General features: G+C 32.7%; 1 protein-coding gene and 1 long non-coding RNA gene across 2 annotated transcripts in view; both read right to left on the bottom strand.

Moving 5' to 3' along the window:
- The window catches only part of LOC115222207 (cyclic AMP receptor-like protein A), a 265,857-nt gene that overhangs the window by 197,356 nt on the left and 47,232 nt on the right, over positions 1–21,269 (bottom strand). The window lies entirely within an intron of this gene.
- Positions 1,834–19,716, bottom strand: LOC118767192. Its single transcript, XR_005003096.1, has 3 exons — positions 19,666–19,716; positions 14,838–14,880; positions 1,834–1,910 (listed from the first exon to the last, which is right to left on the bottom strand). It is a non-coding gene; the product is annotated as an uncharacterized LOC118767192 (long non-coding RNA).

The following is a 21,269-nucleotide window of genomic DNA, read 5'->3' as shown; positions in this document are numbered from 1 at the left end:
ATTTACTATTTGATTTTGCTTTGTTTTATCTTAGGTGGGTCATTATGCTAATAAACACATGCACAGGTTCTATTTCACTTCTTTTACTTGGTCATTTTGTTAGCATTTTTTTTTTGTTCTTGATTTTATTTGCTTCAATCATTTGGCTGTGGCCATGCTGGAGCACAGATTTGAAGGGTATTAAGTGAAACAAATTGACCCCAGGACATTTTCTTTTTAATCTAATACTTATTCTATAGATATCTTCATAGATCTATTCTATAGATCTCTTTCTGAACCGTTAAATTACAGGGATGTAAACACACCAACACTGGTTGTCAAGCAGTAGTGGGGGACAAACCCACACACATGCACACACACATATATGACAGGCTTCTTTGAGTTTCTATCTACCATATCCACTCGCAAGGCTTTGGTCAAACTGAGGCTATAGTAGAAGATACTTGCTCAAGGTGGCACAAAGTGGGACTAAACCTAGAACCATGTGGTTGGGAAGCAAGCTTCTTACACACAGCCATGCTTGTGCTTATTAATGAATGTAATCAGTTAACTAATCACTGTGTTATTGATGAGGTCATGAATGGCAATGAGTGAACTCTGATGAGCCTAGCTGATTAGTTGATTGACAGAACAATTAATCACACAATCAATTTGTTAATTGGTGAAATGAAATAACAAATAATAATAAAAGAAGTGAAATATAACCAGTGTGGGGTGTTTTTATTGATATAATGACACTCCCAAGATACAATAAAACTTGTTTCAACACAGAAGTTCACATCAAGGCCTTTGCAAATCAAATACGAAAACAAAATTTATCTCATGCTCTACCAATTCTGATGCCCCAACCCTCATTCATACAAATAATGACATTAGATAGAAGAGCTTGCTGTATCTTTCTGCATTGTGTTCAATATCAAATAAAACATGGCAATAATTGGAAATCGAACCCAATAAAAACTTTTGATTTCTAATAAATGTTAATGTTTTCTTATATTGTGATTACTTTAACTGAATTCATTTGTTTATGCACTATTTATTTTTAGGTCTATATTGTCATACAGCACCAAACTAGTTTTTAAATCCATATGTCATGCAACTACAGACCAGTTTTAAATTCAATTGACATGCAACATAATATCAGTTTTAGGTGCATCGGTTATGAATAGTTGATAAGAAGGCATTATTCTTTTTTATAAACTTCACCCGTCTGACAAAATAAATAATTCATTTTTAGAAGAATGTTGGTAGTTATCACTAGTAAACAAGAATATTAATGTGTTTTCTCCTTTTTTTTTTTCAATCATTATTTGGAAATGCTTTATTTACAGATACAGATCAAGTTCAAATTGACATTTGTTATTTTCTAAATGACAACAGTTACATTAACTGTTGCACAACCAGACATAAAAAAATTGATACACATTCATTGGAGAAGAGGCAGAAATTAACAATCCTGTTTAACATCCTTGTTTAAAACAAAGTAAAAAAAAAAAAACAACTACTCCAGTGGTTCTACTATAATAGACAACATTTCAACCTCATTTAAAATGAAAATTGCCTGTTTGATTAAATCTCTAAAAATAGTCCATATGATAAAAACAGTTTCTCCCTTGAGACCAAAACAGAATTTTAATTCTTTCTACCATAGGTACAAGGTCTGAAAATTTGAGGTGACGGCCAGTTGATTAAATCAACCCTATTGCTCAAATGGTACTTATTTCATCAACCCCAATAGGATGAAAGGCAAAGTTGACATCAGAGGAATTTCAACTCAGTACATAAAGACAATTTCTACTCTAGGCACAAGGCTCAACATTTTGGAGGACAGAGCCAAACGATTAGATCGATCTCAGTACACAACTGGTACTTAATTTATCAACCCTGAAAGGATGAAAGGCAAAGTCAACCTAGGTGGAATTTGAACTCAGAACGTAAAGACAGACAAACTAACGCTAAGCACTTCGCCAAAGATTCTTCCAATATTTTAATCTAAGTTGCATACAGGTGCAAGCATGGCTGCATGGTTAACAAGCTTTTCATTGTAACCATATGGTTTCAAGTTCAGTTCCTCTGCATAGCACCTTGGGCAAGTGTCTTATACTATAGACCCAGCTCAACCAATGTCCTGTAAGTGAAATAAATTTGGTAGATAGATAGACACAGAGAGACAGAGGAAAGAGAAATGGATGGATGGAGAAAGGGTGTGTGTGTGTGTATGTGTATCAACCCACTGTTGCTTGACAACCAGGATGTTGGCTTGTTTATGTCCATGTAACTTAGCAGTTTGGCAAAAAGGGGGCTTAAGAAATAAGGTACCAGGCTTAAAAAATAAGATCTGGGTTCATTTTGTTCAACTAAATTCTTCAAGGTGGTGCTTCAACATGGCCACTGTCCAATGATCAAAACAAACAAAAGATTAAAAAAATCTATTAATTTGTAAAATTAAGGATTTGTTATTTTACTCCAAACAGATATGCCACGCCCCACTAAATCTTGCAATTTGCTCTTGATACTGAAATGGCTCTCCACTCTTGAACTATACCAGCAAAAACCATTTAAACTCTTCTTTTGCTAATAGACTGAATCTTTGCAACATGGACATAACATTTACTAACAAATTTAAGCGTTCATAACAAAGCTGATTTTTTATGTCATTTGCTTTTAAATGATGTTATTGTATCTCTGTAAACTAGCTTTGTTTATATTCTCTGCTCATACTATTTGATATTTCATTATAATATTATATATAATTCAAAAATGTCTATCTCTTGTTGTGCACTCAATAGTAGATCTATTGAGCAGGTGGGAAAGTGATAAAATTACCAGAATGTAGCATAGTGCTTATTCTCATATGCTTACATTCTTGGTTCAAATCTTGTTTTGACCAGCTTCACATTTTATCCTTTTGAAGTCAATGAAATAATTACCAGTAATGCATTAGGGGTCACTTTAATCTACTATACCCTCCCATATATTTTTGTGACCATTTCTTAAAGTTAAAAATCCCCATTCATGTACTGAACAGTAAAACTGACCTGATATTAATATAAGACAGTAAAGTTAAGGTGTCATATTTCATACAACACATTTTGTTTTATCATTCATTTATTTTTAGCACTACTTCATGAGCATTTTTATCACTTGCATATTATATTTGTCTTTACATCTGTGAGACAGTCTTATATAACAGCCTTCAAATGAATAAATGAAAATTGATTATTATGTATGTTGTGGTATTGTTCCTTCTGGCATGGAAGCCATATATTTCATGACATAATTTCTGACTTCTCAAATAACAACAAATTTGAGAAAACCTTAACACAATACAGTTTCTTATGTTATTTGTTGTTACAACAAAATTCATTCTTTATCATTGATTCCAAGAATGCATCAAGCAAAACACTAAACTCACACATACTAATGGAATTTTTTGTTTATATGACAATTTAGGCAGTGGAGATGAAAAGAGCTCATAGACAAAAATGGATATGCAGGCAAGATGTTGTAGAATATAACATAATGAATATTGATCATTTTTACAGAAGAAATAAGAACTGAGGTCTGTAGCAGGTTTTCAGCATTCTGCATGAAAATATTAATCAGAAATAAAAGGGTATTCTTCACCATTCAATAATAACATTCTTAATAGCTAAAATTCAAAACATTTGTTCTATTTTCAATCTTCCATCTATAATTAATCCTACAAATGTGATCACATGAAGACAGTGTCAAGCTAACAATAAGTTCAGTAAGTAGACTGATGACTTTACTTTAAATACAAGATCCTGTTTATATCAGATGCATTATCATAAAGGTTTCCTGAAGAGAAATTCCTAGCATATGACTAGAATATAAAATAAAGAATAATTGTTATTTACTATGTAACTACTTAACATTACGTTCCGTAATTTAAATCACTAAATTAAAGAAAATTCCTTTGTTATTAGATATTAACTCATTCATACATGTATAGGGAAAAAACACGATGAGATCATGCAATACATTTCTGATGGAAGTCCTAACTGAATTCTTCCAACAAAGGTAGAGATTAAGGATAATTAATAACTTGAATGTCTGAACATATTTAAAAGGATACAGTGTTAAAAATTTGAAGTGGTCTTTTGAATTGTATATTTATTTCCACAGAGTATAAGAGAAATAACATGATTTCAATAAGAAGTTTGATTTAAGTTTCCTAATAGGCATAAGAGTGGCTGTGTGGTAAGTAGCTTGCTTACGAACCACATGGTTCCAGGTTCAGTCCCACTGCATGGCACCTTGGGCAAGTATCTTCTACTATAGCTTCGAGCCGACCGAAGCCTTGTGAGTGGATTTGGTAGACGGAAACTGAAAGAGTCCTGTTGTGTATACATATATATATATATATATATATATATATATGTATGTATATATATGTGTGTGTGTGTGTATGTTTGTGTGTCTGTGTTTTTCCCCTCAACATCGCTTGACAACTGATGCTGGTGTGTTTACGTCCCCGTAACTTGGCGGTTCAGCAAAAGAGAACAATAGAATAAGTACTAGGTTTACAAAGAATAAGTCCTGGGGTCGATTTGCTCGACCAAAGGTGGTGCTCCAGCATGGCCACAGTCAAATGACTGAAACAAGTAAAAGAGTAAAGAGTAAAAAGAGAGTAATATAGTAATCAATCTTAAGTAAACTAGGAATTATCTACCATGTTCGATTACCTCCATAAATTCTGCCATTTTTTATATGTGCCAAATATTCTTGATGTAAGGTGATAAATATATCCAATAACAAGTGGAGAGAGAAGAGGATAGCACTGTAGTAATTTACTGTACAGATTCTACAAGAAATAATAGAATTTTAATAATTTGTTCCCTAAGAAATCAAGAATTCCTACCATATTGTTAAAGAAGCCTTTAATTAAGAGTGAGAAAGATTAATCTGAAATGTATGTCTAATAGTTGTGAACAGTCAACTCCTTAAACTACAGGTTAGTCACTCAATCTGCTAGAAATACCAGTCAAATCTTCCTCAAATTGCACACTGCCATCTTGAAAAGGCAGGGGCACATCAGTCAATGTAGTTGTAGACAATTAAATTAAAGACCCAATGGTTATGGTTTGAATGCCTTTGATCATAAGATCTGTTCAGTCAGAATTGACCTGGGACTAAACAACAATGAGAAGAGAAATTCATGATTAGAACGAAAGAGAAAATTAAAGCTATTGATATTCCATTAAGCTTATGAAGAAAAAGAGAGAGAGAGAAATTAAACTATAAATATTAAAATTGATTGTTTAACCACAGCAGCACAAGCTGGAAAAATAATTAGAGCATTGGAAAAAGTAATCTGCAGTATTTCTTTCGGCTCTTTATGATCTGATTTCTTAGTTCAAATCCTACCATAGTCAACTAGTCAATAAAATAGAATACGAGTCATGTACAGGGGGCAATGATTTTGACCTACCCCGCTTCTCATCAAAACTGCTGACCTTGTGCCTAGATCAGAAACTATTACTGAAGTTGAATGTAAAAACTTTTGAGAAATGAAAGAATTTTCAGAAGATAAATTTAGTATTTTAAGATTTCAAATATACACAGACATTGTCTTTTTTTTTTTTTTTTTAAATGTCTAATGTTCTGAGTTATTGCTACTAAGATAATAATTTTTCAGACTGTTAATCTCATCACAGAGATTATATATATACATATATATATATATATATATACATATATATATATACACACATCATTTACATTTACAGAATATTGTAATTGGTTTGATCTGACATCATCATAAGATATCATATTCCTGAAAATGTACATAGTTTTAGGCCAAATTCAGAATTGCAGAGTAGTAGCAATGCTCTATTCACAAACCTACACATGCAGACAGTTGTTATTAATATTTATGTTAAGATCTTTATCTTTCAGCAACGACAGTCACCTGATCAATAACTTAATGCATTAAAGAAACAATATGTATAAGGCATCCACAACCATAGATTAATAATAGTCATGAGCTCCTCAATTTGTTATAGATTTATTACATAATTTAAATATATCAGAGCTTCAATATCCTTGTAAGTCAGTGTGTCTCTCCACATGACATAACAATCTTCAGTATTATTCACAGCTCACTGACCCTTTTGAAAAACATTTTTTCTGTTCATAATTAGAGTTTCTTAAAACCAAAATATCAAATAAATATTTCACCCTGAACTTTCATTGCTAAGCGACTTTTATCATCTTCCAGTTTATGTAAAAAAAAAAGTAAATAAATAAAATGAAAGTCAATTCTTTGAGAAAATTACAGATCTTTCTTTATAAAACATCTTCATGAAGATTTTTATAAAAGCAACAATATAAAAATTGAAATCATTGAATAACACCAGATTGATCGTAATTCTTTATAGTCTTAATGCAGTCAATAAATTACTAGCTTGTTTCTAGTAAAATGAAAATCTGAAACACACAAGTCATCATTATGGAAATAATATGTATATAAATGGATTTCATCTCAGCAAGGAAATCAAATGTAGATTAACCAGTAAACATTTTCTGAAATGTTTTAGAAAAAAAAATTAAGAAACAAATATATAGTAAGCCAACACAATTATGGGAAAGAATCTCACTTTACAACCACATGTTGCCTGGTTCAATTCTATTGCACAGCATCTTACATCTAGGGCATAGATTTCTATCACAGCCTTGAGTTAACCAATATCATGTAAATGAGATTTGATAGATGAAAATCGTGCAATAGCCCATTGTATGTATATATGTATGTATGTATATACACTACAGTCAGAAATTAATTAGCACCCTTGATTTGCTCTTCACTCAAGGTATGTGCTGTCACCTAGTGGCCATATCTCGAACTATTGCTTTGTTGTGAGTTCACTGTTGCGCAGAACGATGACGTAACTTTGTTTGCAGAGCAGTTTGAGAGTCTACAGCCTTATGATGTTGACATAGCAGTGCAACAACAACTTGGAGTGCGGATGCAGACAAATCTTCCTTTGTTTAATAGATATAGGTAGCGCCTCGCAAGGACCGAAATCACACCATACTAAGTTTTCTCATCGCGTAAGACGTTTTGAACAGCTCATAGGTTAATTGATTTAACCTATTTAATGTAGAAATTTGAGAAGTGCTAATTAATTTCTGACGCAAGTGTATGTATGTATGCATGTATGTGTGTGTGTGTGTGTGTGTGTGTGTGTGTGTGTGTGTGTGTGTGTGTGTGTGTGTGTGTGTGTGTGTATGTAAAGAAAGACATATCTCAGTATAAACTCAGCTATTCAATAGACAGAGATTGATAAAATGAGTCCCAGACAAAGTACTGCATCAACATGAATGAGTCAAACAATGACTTCTTCACTGACCCAAGAAGCAGAGAGAAAAGACTGAACAGCTCTAGTCCATAAGTAAACAAAATAAAATAGCTACAGGTGCGTATTGCTGTATTTTCCAGCATATAAGTCAACGTTGTATGTAGTGTAAGCATTTAAACATCATCACTATCTCTCCAAATCCCACTGCATTTCACATGGAATTTTTGGTTCTTAAAAGATGTCTTGGTGTATAAGTCAACCTCTGTTTTTGGTTGTAAATGTTGGTCTGAAAAATTCAATTTGTATGCTGGAAAATATGGTATGTGCTGATAACTATAGTACTATGCCAGCTAGTTGTGTTCAGACATGATGGGTAGATCATGGGGGGGGGGGGAATAAAAAGCAAATTATTATTTATGAAATCAGAGACATTGGTTACTTTGTTTGAATTAAGAACATTTTCTTTAAACTAAATAAAATCCAATTTCATTTTCTACAAGTATATTGATTGAAAGATATTCAAAAATTTACTGAAGAAAAAAAGCAAGGAAGATTAAATATATATATATGTGTGTATGTGTGTGTGTGTGTGTGTGTTGTGTGTGTGTGTGTGTGTGTGTGTGTGTGTGTGTGTGTATGTAAAGAAAGACATATCTCAGTATAAACTCAGCTATTCAATAGACAGAGATTGATAAAATGAGTCCCAGACAAAGTACTGCATCAACATGAATGAGTCAAACAATGACTTCTTCACTGACCCAAGAAGCAGAGAGAAAAGACTGAACAGCTCTAGTCCATAAGTAAACAAAATAAAATAGCTACAGGTGCGTATTGCTGTATTTTCCAGCATATAAGTCAACGTTGTATGTAGTGTAAGCATTTAAACATCATCACTATCTCTCCAAATCCCACTGCATTTCACATGGAATTTTTGGTTCTTAAAAGATGTCTTGGTGTATAAGTCAACCTCTGTTTTTGGTTGTAAATGTTGGTCTGAAAAATTCAATTTGTATGCTGGAAAATATGGTATGTGCTGATAACTATAGTACTATGCCAGCTAGTTGTGTTCAGACATGATGGGTAGATCATGGGGGGGGGGGGAATAAAAAGCAAATTATTATTTATGAAATCAGAGACATTGGTTACTTTGGTTTGAATTAAGAACATTTTCTTTAAACTAAATAAAATCCAATTTCATTTTCTACAAGTATATTGATTGAAAGATATTCAAAAATTTACTGAAGAAAAAAAGCAAGGAAGATTAAATATATATATATGTGTGTATGTGTGTTTGTGTGTGTGTGTATGTATGTATATGAGTAGTAAAGTAAAAATAAATATTCAACTGAATTCAAATTTAAAAAACAGTTCATAATTTTACATTATGTCTGTTGAATAAAAAGATCTATATTGATGAACCTGGTATTCATTTTAATTATTTTATAATTCAGTAAAATATATTGTTTAGTTCATTTCCCATTGTAAAATAAACTACTGTATTTAATCAACTTCAGATGTATTCATACGTTTCCACATTCTAATCAACACCATTGATGCTAATAAAGTTAGTAAAACTATCAAATATGAAACAAAATTAAAAATTACTTCCCTAAAAATGATTTTATCAAAGTTTAAATGAAAATAATTAAAATAGATTAAGAAAATTTAATAACTCTGTTTAGATAAAGAATTTCATTATAAAATCCATTCATTCAGCCTCAGGGTATATTAATTCAATTAACGAAACCCACTCATTAATATTGTAATCACTTCTAATAGTCTTTGAGAAGGAATTGGTTCTTTTTGTTTTTGTTTTTTGGTTGTGGACAACAGTTGTTATATTTATTGTCAATTATATTTCTCTAAATCAAAAGTAACTGAGGTAATTAGTTGCTTAACTGGGCTTTTCAGTAGCTATTTCAGATTCTTTGACTGGTTTCAGATGTTGGATTGCAATCATACCGGGGCATAAACTTCAAATGGATTTAGTCATTCATAGTGACCCCCACCACCACCACTAGATATTTCTGTCTGGAACTTATTTTATAGATCTAGATTCATTAAAACGGTTACACTTTGATATTCAGAAGCTGAACACCAGTGAATATATACAGAGATGCAAACACACACATATGATAGACTTCTGCAATCTCCATCAACTAAATTCCACATCAAGGATATTAGTCAATTCAAGTCAACTGTACACGACACTGAGGGTGTCACAAAATGTGATTAAACCCAGATCCACATAGCTACAAAATAAACTTAACTACATAGCTATACCTATAGCTGTGCTCATCTAAGCCATAAATTGAATTTAATAATACATTTTTAATTATTTATATAAGTGCAGGAGTGGCTGTGTGGTTAAGATGCTTTTTGGGACCAAATGGTTCCAGGTTCAATCCAACTGTATGGCACAAGTGTCTTCTACTATAGCCCTGTGCCAACCAAAGTCTTGTGAGTGAATCTGGTAGACAGAAACTGTCATATGTGAGTGTCTTTGAGTTTGTCCCCAACTCTTTGATAAGTGGTATTGGTTTGTTTTTATCTCCATAATTTAGCAGATACTGACAGAATAAGTACTAAACTTTAAAAATAAATCTTGGGGTTGATCTGTTTTGATTAAACCCTTCAAGACAATACTCCAGCATGGCTGCAGACCAATGACTGGAATGAGTAAAAGATAAGATACTGGTTTCAAATTTTGGTACAAGACCAACAATTTGAGGGGAGGGGGTAAATTGAAAGTTGATTACATTGACCCCCAGCACCCAAATGGTACTTATTTTATTGACCCCGAAAGGATGAAAGTCAAAGTTGACCTCAAAGGAATTTGAACACAGAACATAAAGACAGACAAAATGCTACTAAGAATTTTGCCCAGTGCAGTAACAATTCTGTCAACTCATCACCCTTGCAAAAGATATTCAAAACATATTCAGTTCTTCAGTTTTAAAAACAAAAACAAAACAAATGTTTATCTACATCTCATGTGTAGTTTTATATATTATATATTATGTTATATATTATATTATATATATTACATTACAAAAGGGTGCTGAAAAGTTCCTGGCTTTAAGGGTATCGCAAAAGGCCTGGGTGGAGGCCCAACCTTCCAAGTTCTTTTACAGGGCTTAGAAAAGCTGAAGGACTGCTGCAATGAGTGTGTGAATTTGTGAGGAGAGTATATTGAATAAAATTATAATTAACTGATCCTCCTGTATTTTCTTTTATCCAAAACCATGAACTTTTCAGCACCCCTTTGTATATATCATATCATATATTATGTTATTCATGACTTATTATATGGCAGCCAACCAGAAGCAACTTGCATAAAACCACTAAATTGGCACAACTAGGAGTAGGTGGATATGTGGATGTGGTAAGGTATGTTAAATGATAAGACCAAGTGATTTTATGCCTGGTTAGCAAAATGAAAGAAAAGACCATAAAGTTACAAGTCTTTAATAAAAAACGAATGACAAAAATATATTTCTACATTTTTCTGTTTTCTATTATTTAGATTTATTATGCATAGCATTTTTCTTGACCTTTTCATTTCAATTCTGGCTTATTTACCATGTTTTAAACTATTGTGCAAAGATTGATATTTACCCAAAATGTTTATCTGATAAAAAGTGTATATAACACGGCTGACATTTATCAATATTTTCAACTACACAAGATGGTGATTATGGCTAAAGGTAGAGCCATTTAACAATTTTTATGACTTTAGATTAGTCTGAGGAGAAAGTGTAGTGCCAATGACATTTACAGAGCCTCCAAGAATAATGGAGGAAAGGGAAGAAGAATACACAATTCATCAGAAGCTACATCAAGAAGCATCATATATATATATATAAAGCAAAATGTACATGATGTATAATCATTGCTAGAAATAGCAGCCAGTAAGTTATCAGTGCTATGTTGAGCTTCACTGAATGTTTATAGGCAGAGACATTTGCAGGTGGTGAATATAGGTTTCAGACCTTTTGTATTACCTGCGTAGGCACAAATCTGAATGGTCCTCTTCAGTTGAATGTATCATTAACAACCGAAATTTCAAAATATTCACTACATCTCTGCTTTGTATTTATAATTCTACCGTTTATGGTGCTTTATTCTTGCTGGATAGTAATATTATTATTTTTAATAATATCTGTATCTCTTGCATATTTTTTCACTGATCTCATGAGCCACATTTTGTATTCAATGATCAAAAGGATGAATAGCACAGCTCAAACTGTGAATCCCAACTGATTGGAGTTGGTTGTTAAAACACATCAAAGGTCATCATTGTTTATTTTTCTAAGTTCAAAATTTAAATCCAGTTGGGATGAATCTTTTCTAACTCAATAAAATGAGTAATTAAATATTTTGAGATCAATTTTATTTCTATGTTAGAAAACTCAGGCTTTGTACCAAGAGAGAAGAAGAATATAAAACATATAAGTTGCTATTTACATAAGTAACTAAAGACATATAACAATATAACAACAGAAATTGTGCACTGACAAACTGAATTATACATTTACTAAAGTGAAAGTGTCTTCTAACTCTCAAGGGTTTTATCACATTATATACATGTACATATGATACAAACATACGTGTGAATGTGTTTGTGTATGGAGGGGGGAACAGTCTGAAATTTAGAGTATAACTTCTTGATATAATTTAACCACATTGTGGAAAGTAAAACAAAGTTGTTACACAAGTTGCATGTGTATGTAGGCAGACAAAGATAGCAATCTGACTAGTTATATATATATAATTTTTAAAGAGTATGGTAGAGAATGAAATTACTTTCTTGGAGATGAAACTATCATTTTACTCTGTAAATACTCATCTGACATAACTAGTAGTAGAAATTTCAGATCACTTTGCTATCTAAGCAAAGAGATAAACTTAAATAATCAAGACTACAGAACTGGTAGTGAATTAGATTTGAAATCATATCTCAAACATAACATATCCATACATTGATGGAGTCATAAATGAGCTCGACACAAAGTTATGGAAACTTACTTCACATATTTGTTACTGAACTTGACACAGTTTCGCTGTAGAGTTGGTTTAAACAAAAATATAAATCCTACAAGCAATAACCATAAATGATTAAAGACCTTTCAATATGTTTCAAACAGATCTAAGCAGATGATTAAATAGCCATATAGTTCAATTCCTCCTTTGCCAACATAGAGAAAAACATCACTTAGGTTTCCATAATTGCCATAGCATTTCATTTAATACCATAAAGAAAGCAGTTTCTTTTCAGTTCCAGTACTGATCATGATATTCAGACTGTAACATATACCTGTTGACATATGCAGTATGTTAAACTTATTCTGATGTTAAAAATGTGGAGGGAAATAAAACTTCAATATCTATTGAATCACATGGGTTTTTTTTCAAAGCTTCAAAAATATATTACAAATCAAACAAAATATTTCCTATTGTTCAATATCTTATATCAGCTTCAAGAAACGGAACTCAGCTACTATACTTATTCTTCAGCTTCTAGATAAAATAGCATAAATGTAAAATTGCTGCTGTAATATTCCTAGACCTGAAAAAAGAAACTTCTGCTAATATAGATCATTAAATGCTAACCTTAACTTCACAGTGTTACCGTATACTGAGCATGACAGATAAAAATTATGTTGCAGATAAAACGCCTCATCTATAGCTGGATAACCTCTGATCTCTTGAAACCGCTATATCTCATGGTGTACCCTATAGTTCAATATTCAAAAATTACTTAAGAATTACATAAATGATATGCACAAAGCTATCAATTTAGACCTGGTCCATTCTGCTGATGATACAACAGCATTCCTTGGAGAAAGTGATATCAAATTGCTATATAAGAAACTGAACAATGAGCTAATCAATGCCTGGTGCTAGTTTAAATCTAATAATTTCTCTTTTTATATATATGTAGATGATATCCCAAGGAGGAGCCCTCCTAAACTAATGAGATTAATGTGTTTTGATGTTCAGCTTGAACATCCATAGCAAATATATGGATAAGAAATATGGCAGTTTTGGAGAGAAAATATTGGGGGAAATGTTTAGCAAGAAGTTTTAGGATAAGCACCAATGGAGACAATAAGTGGGAGGAAAAGAAAGGATATCAGATGGAAAAGGAGGGCCATTAAATACATTTAAGAGAGAGGAAGAAGGAAACAATACATCAATATGTAGTTGGCTGTAGAATGTTGGTGAGTAAATCTTTTTTCTCATCAGCTAGATAATGTTTTGCTATGCAGTGTATAACATTTGAGCTGTCTCAGTCCTTTTACTGGTTTCAAGTCATTGGACTATGGCTATACTGGAATATTACCTGGAAGGATTTAGTCAAGTGCATTGAACCTCAGTGCTTATTTTTCCCACAACCATCGGAACACAAAACGCTTTTCATGAATGCACATTTGTGAGATGGTTGTAATATATAAATAGTTTTGAATAAGAACTGAAAAGTGAACTATGAACATGCAATGCACATGTGCACACTGAAGTCCTAAAATGGAAGAGAAGAATAAAAATGCAATGTGCATGTCAAAGTAAAAAGGAAGAGGAGAATAAAACAAGTTATATGATGGTTTGTCAGCACAAATCTAAAAAGTATGGAAGAAGAAAAAATACTTAGAATAAGGTAACGAACACTGCGTACTGAATGTACACACATACATAGTGACTACAGGGATATTCAATAACTTAAAAACTAGCTCTGATATCAAGCAGCCTTGCTGCAATTTTCTTGTTTTAAACCCTGGTACTAATTCTATCAATGTCTTTTTTACCAAACTGCTAAGTTACAAGGATGAAAACAAACCAACACTGGTTGCCAAGCGTTAGTAGGAGACACACACACACACACATGACAGGCATCTTTCAGTTTCTATCAACCAAATCCACTCACAAAGTTTTGGTTGGCTAAGTGCTTTTGGTAGAAGACACTTGCCCAATGTGTGACACAGTGGGACTGAACCTAGAACCATGTAGTTGGGAAGCAAACTTCTTAATACTTGGCAACATCTATACTTACACAAAAAATATTTCAGTGTTAAATGTACAAATGAGCTTGTTACCCAATCACTTCTTCAAATTCCTTACCACTACCCATTACCTCTCTAACTGCAACTCTCCCTTGTTACCACTTATTTTTCTTGCTCCCCAGAACTACATCACTTGTTGTCCATTCTTCATCCATTAATACTGCTCTCTCTCTCTCTATTCACATTTTACACTGATCACCCACCCACAGCTGAGCCATCTAATTATCTTTCATCCCCACTCACCAAACATCTCTCACTTTCCTCATGCACTATACTTGCTTCTATATCTCTCCCCCACCCCATGTCACTCTTATTTCTTTATTGCCCACAAGGGGCTAAACATAGAGGGGACAAACAAGGCCAGACAAAGGGATTAAGTTGATTAGATCGACCCCAGTGCGTAACTGGTACTTAATTTATCGACCCCGAAAGTATGAAAGGCAAAGTCAACCTCAACGGAATTTGAACTCAGAACGTAATGGCAGACGAAATACCTATTTCTTTAATACCGCTAAGTATTTCGCCTGGTGAGCTAACGTTTCTGCCAGCTGGCTGACCCATCCACAGGTTTTCTCTCTCTCATCCTTCTCCTGTCTACTGTATCATCATTACTATTCCACTGCACCTTCCCCACCACATTCTTCTGTACCTTCCTACCCCCGAACTCATGCATCATTGGTCATTCCTCACTCCTTATCCACCAGTCACTACATCCACCCCTCAACCCCACCTAATCTTTACAGTTGCTACTAGCCCCACTTCCCATCACCCAAATTCCACCTCTTTCACTCCCCCATACACTCTTGCAACCTCCATCCACCCACACTCTTAGATCTTCAATCTGTACTCACTTATGCTCATCTTTATGGGACATCCTTCCAGCTCCAACCAATCACTCCAACTTTCTCTTCTAAGTGTGAATAGTTTTACAGCAAGAAACCTATTCTATTTTTTCTATCATACTTTTAACTCCTCATTTTCTGGCATAAAACCACACCCCATCTGGGTTTTCCAATCTTGCAAGCTGCATGCACCTCACTAAAGCTGGTAGCACAAAAGAAATTTAAAAAAAGCTTTCAGTACATACTGTACAGTGGTTGATGTTAGGAAAGGCATCCAGCCATAAAAACCATGCCAAAGCAGACACTAGAACACAATGCAGTCCTTGGACCCATCAGATCTTATCAAACTATCCAACACATGACAGCATGGAACATGGATGTTAAATGATGATGATGGTGAGGATGAGCATGATGATGATGACTTTCCATCCAAATATGAAAATTTTTTAAATTTTAAGATACATTGCTAGAAAAATATAAATTTAAATGGCTCAAACCATGTCTAACCCAACAGCTCCACTTGATGAAGTATTTTAAGTCAATTTTTGGGACACTATGGTCTGTTAGAGAAGGCAGGGGTTGTTGTTGGCAGAAAGATATCTGGGAATCAGTAGTTGGTTTATTATTTCCTGGTATCATTTGAAAGTTAGAAGCAGTTATTGAAGCCAAAGGTGACTGACTTTATTGAATAACATTATAGAAAAGGAGATTTATTTTTATCTTCATAGCACTTTTTGATAATAAAGTTATTATCTGTTATTATATATCTGTTTTTCTTATAAAGATAAATCTGTCTTCAAATATCTTATGCACCTTGTGTGTGTGTGAGTGTGTGTGTGTGTGTGTGTGTGTGTGCACTTCGTTTTTGGATTTGGTTTGCAAGATTCTTTATGTGAGTTCGTGTGTTGAAGCATATTCTGTTGTGTCTGGGGAGAGTCATTTTCTTTTTGCGCCTTATAATTTTACACACTCACTGGTAAAATTTCCACTTATTTCTTATTTTTATTTTCCTAAAATTTTCATTGTGTCTTGCAACCTTTTAGACTATTAAAAAGGTTGCAAGACGCAACGAAAATTTTAGGAAAATAAAAATAAGAAATAGGTGGAAATTTTACCGGTGAATGTGTTAAATTATAAGGCACAAAAAGAAAATGACTCTCCCCAGACACAACAGAATATATATATATGTATTCAACAATTTTTCAACAAAATTATATTCCTTCATCAGGAAATAGCTGAGCCTGTACTTGAAAGAAATCATTTGTTAGTTTTCAGAAAGTAAATGATTTCCGTTTTTGGAAAACTGAGATAACAAACCGAGATAGTAAATGTTTGATATATAGGCCATAAATCTCACAAATTTTTCCAGTTTTAGGGTTAGAGGAGATTGGGACCTACTGCCAAGTAGTGTTTACCATATTTGATAGTATAAAAGATGCACAGTCTTATTAGGTACATTACAATTTCAAGAAAAAAAATTTTAGTGCATTAAAGCATGCAATATAGATCCAACTTTGCATATGGGACCCAGGGTAATTTTTTTGAGATACTGTTTTAAAAATTATGTGTGTTATATATGCCATCAAATATGATATATATTTTTTCTGTTATGATGACAAATGTACCAGAAATTAGTCAGGGATATACTGAGGTGTTGTCTTCATTGATCTGCTTCAGTTAACTTCAGTAGGATTCTTGCAGATGGAGCAATATTGTAGAATCTTTGGCATCAATGTGGAGAGTGCTGTTTTGGTCAATCAGTGAATCAAGAAACAGTTATGCTGTTTGTTGGTAAATGAGTTTGGGCTGTGCTGAATATTTTCTGCAGCCCTTTGTTGATGATGTTGTTGTGGAGATGATGTATTTTTAGTTCAAGCAATGTTACAAACTGCTGCTAGTATTTTAGTCAATCTCTTCATTTCCCTAACGAGTGGGAGGGAATTTTCACTCTGGAGAAAGCCTTTTTTTTTTTTAGGTTCTTGCTTTTTGTTTTGTTTGTTTTTTTCTTCTTTTTTATGAGTTGTGTTGAAGTGTAGTTTAAGCATCATATAATGGTAACTATCTCCTGAAACATTTTCAAGTCTCTATAAGTCTATAAGAAGTATGACTGAAAGACCAGTTAACAAGCTATAGGTCATATATAATTGCTCTCCAGTTTGTTATAAGATACATTTCTAATAATAAAAAAAAAACGACCATGCAAGTTATATAATGATATCATAATAATAGAGGTAAGAACTGTATAAATCATAATAAACATTGTTCTTCAAATTAAGAGTTATATCTCCATCCTTAAAACTAAGCAAGAGCTAAACTACCAGATGAGTAAATGAGATCAAATTATAGGTTGATGCCGGAGGCTTAAAGTATAATCTCTCTCTCTCTCTCTATCTATCTATCTATCTATATATCTATCTATCTATCTATCTCCCCTCTTTCCCAGATCACTTTCCTTTGCATAATCAATATCTTATTTTTATTCTATCCTCTCTTATTTTATTACAACAGGAATGTTCTGGAAGACAGATAAGTTAAGCATTACTTTTTTATTGTCAACTCAATGTTTATATTCAATTATCAACCATTTGAATAAAAACAAAAATCAATATTGTAATCATACATACATACAAAAATGCATACATACATACATACATATCAACCATTATGTTATATATGTATAAATGTATATAAAGCACAATTATATCCACACACACATATATATACACCTATATACATACATATATACCTATTTACATATATACATACATATATATACATATATACATATACATATATACATACATACACATACATACATATATACACACATATATATACATACATACATATATATATAAATATATACACACACACACATACACACACACACAATTACATACATACACACACAGAAATACCTATCAGACAATCTATTTTATCTATTGCATCTGATTTTTCTTTTTTCTTCTCCCCCCCCCCTCTCTTTAGGTAGGACACACTTAATTCTACATATTTCAGCACCCACAATAGGAAAAGCTATCTGGAAAAGGCTGCTATGATGAGTGTTAAGTAAAGGCTAAGTGGAAATAGCTGCTAGTGATACATACAATGGGCATTTAGTTTTGAAATGTTTATGTACCAACTCAAAATAAAAAACAAACATTCTTTTCAAAGAAAAAATAGATGTAAAATAGTAAACATAAAAACAGAAATATATATCTATATTATAACTTAGTCATGGGAAGAAGAGCAGAATGGAGAGAGGAAAGGAGAGAGTTATCTCCAGGTCAAACTGGCCTGAATGTTTCCAGCAAAGAGGACTTCACCAAAGGCATTCAAAAGCTAGGTTGTGGTGTTAAACTAGGCAAATTGAGCCAATTATTTTCCATATGGATATTTATGAAGATCTTATGAAGATGATAAAATGACTATCATTTTTCTTACTTAATCTCAGAAGTAAATGCTATTGAATTAACCATTTATTGGGTCGAGTTTTCATTCCCATATATAAATATATATTTACATGCTACTATTTATAGCTTTATATGCTTTAAGATACAATGTTCCAAAAAAGAATTATACACACACACATATTTAATATCATCTGAGAAATAACCTTATAACATACATTTCAAGACTCCTCAAATATATGTGAAATACTCAGCAATCAACAACTGTTGTCAATGCACAGAAGCAATTGTTGTGTTTGGATTTAAGCCTGTTCATTCCATCTTCTTGTTGGCTTGTCCCTTGAATCTAAGGATTGATTTCTTCTCCTGGAAGAACATTTGGACCATTAATGCCAGTGGCAAATGAAGCCAATCCTCAATAGTGTGTGTAGGATACACAATTGTATCAGCTACATGTGGTTGCTGGAGTTGGTAATGGTTACTGCTGTTTGGCCTTCTGCTACCACTGTCTCTCCTCCTCTTTTCTTATTCTTTCTCTTTGAAACAATATGTTATTTTTTATGTTTTGTCAGTAGTCAGGATGGTTGGTTATGGTTGTCTTGAAAAACCAATGGGTTGAAGCTTCAGAATTTTGGAGATAGATAGATAGATAGAGAGGAGAGAGAGAGAGAGAGAGAGAGAGAGAGAGAGAGAGAGAGAGAGAGAGAGAGATGATACTTTAAGCCTCCAGCATCAACCTATAATTTGATCTCTTTCACTCATTCAGCAATTTTGGGGAATGGGAAAGAATGAAAGGCAAATTCAACCTTGGCAGAATTTGAACTCAGAATGTAAAACAGATGAAATGCTGCTAAGCATTGCCCAACATGCTACTGACTCCTTTCTACTCTAGGCACAAGACCCGAAATTTTTGGAGAGAGGGCCAGTCAATTATATCGTGCAACTGGTACTTAATTTATTGATCCCGAAAGGATGAAAGGCAAAGTCAACCTCAGTGGAATTTGAACTCGGAACATAAAGACAGTACCACTAAGGATTTCGCCCAGCGCGCTAACATTTCTACCAACTCACCACCTTTAATAATGAATAAATAATACCAAAAGATTTTCAAGAATCTTGTTTTGTTATATAATAATTCTGCAAAGAATATTTCCAGAATTTTCAACTTTAATATGTACCTCACATCAATACAACAACGACAATAACTACATTCCGGATTGTAATAATGGAATAAGCGGATGTACTTAAAGAGGACACAGCTTGGATTTTTTGCTCTACCTATATAATATAAGCAATAGTTCTTTTTGGAATAGAGAATCTCAAAGCAATAAAGCTTTAAATAATAGTATGTAAAAACCCCTTTTGGAAAGATTTCTAGTTTTATGTGCTTTGAGATACAATGTTCCAAAAAAAATTAATTCATGTTCTCTCAAAAGTTTATAAAATTCTTTTGATATCAACAATATAAAACAATATTTTATCAACCTCTGGCAGAAACGTTAGCACACCAGGTGAAATGTTTAGTGGTATTTCATCTATCTTTATGTTCTGAGTTCAAATTCCGAGGTCAACTTTGCCTTTCATCCTTTCAGGGTTGATAAATTAAGTACTAATTGTGTACTGGAGTCAATCTAATTGATTTCCCCCACCCTCCCCAAAAATTTTGGGCCTTGTGCCTAGAATAGAAAAGAATATTTTATCAATCTATTTTTGGATGAAGTTTTATAAACATTAATTAATAAAAGATTATTTATTTATTAATTATCAATAAAAATATTTATTAACAGCTCTTTTAAGTTTTCTTGAGATTTTAATTGTGGACTAAAAACATTCCAAACCTGACCTTCTGCAACTGAGAAAACAACTCTAACAGAACAGACGCAAGTGAAATGTTTTTCAATAACTTGTATTCAATAATAGTAGTTAATGTCACCTTCTGTCATAAGTTATCTTACAAGGACTAGTATTATATCAAGTGACACTGTTTATTACTCATCAGAATTCTTTCTCTTTTAAGATTTCCTTTTATGAGAAGAATAAGAAAAACTCTATTAGAATTGTTGATATTAGAGGAATTATAAAAGATTGAATATTAAAACTGACAGAAGAAAATATATCCTGAAATGTGACAAAATATTTTAAAAGCCTGATATAATTCAATTTACAATTAATACTTGATAAGTATATGAAATACCATAATCAGGTGTAATACTGTCAAAAGCTCTTTGATTTCAAACTGACATCAAACAGAAAACTTCCAAAGAAGGAACATAGCAAGGTAAAAACATTCAATGATCTAATATAATAACTGATGAGACTTTTTCTTTTTGGTCTTCAAATATCATCATAGCTATTGGGGATACATTAACATCAAATGAAATGATATAAAGTGATTGTGTATATTGACCAATAATAGTAGTAATATACCAGTATAATAATAAAATAATGGTATGTCTCTGGGAAATTTATGACAGCAGTTTTATTCTTATAAATATGCCATTATTTTAAAAACATTAAAACCCTATGGGAAAAAGTCAGCTATGTTTAATTTTATAGAGACACAAACACACATCACACACATGCATATGTGTGTGATGTGTGTCTGAGTGTGTATACATACATACATATATA

Source organism: Octopus sinensis, linkage group LG19, assembly GCF_006345805.1.
Source record: "Octopus sinensis linkage group LG19, ASM634580v1, whole genome shotgun sequence".
Classification (NCBI taxonomy): Eukaryota; Metazoa; Mollusca; class Cephalopoda; order Octopoda; family Octopodidae; genus Octopus; species Octopus sinensis.
The sequence above is the reverse complement of the archived record's forward strand: the minus strand, read 5'-3'. Positions and strand labels throughout refer to the sequence as shown.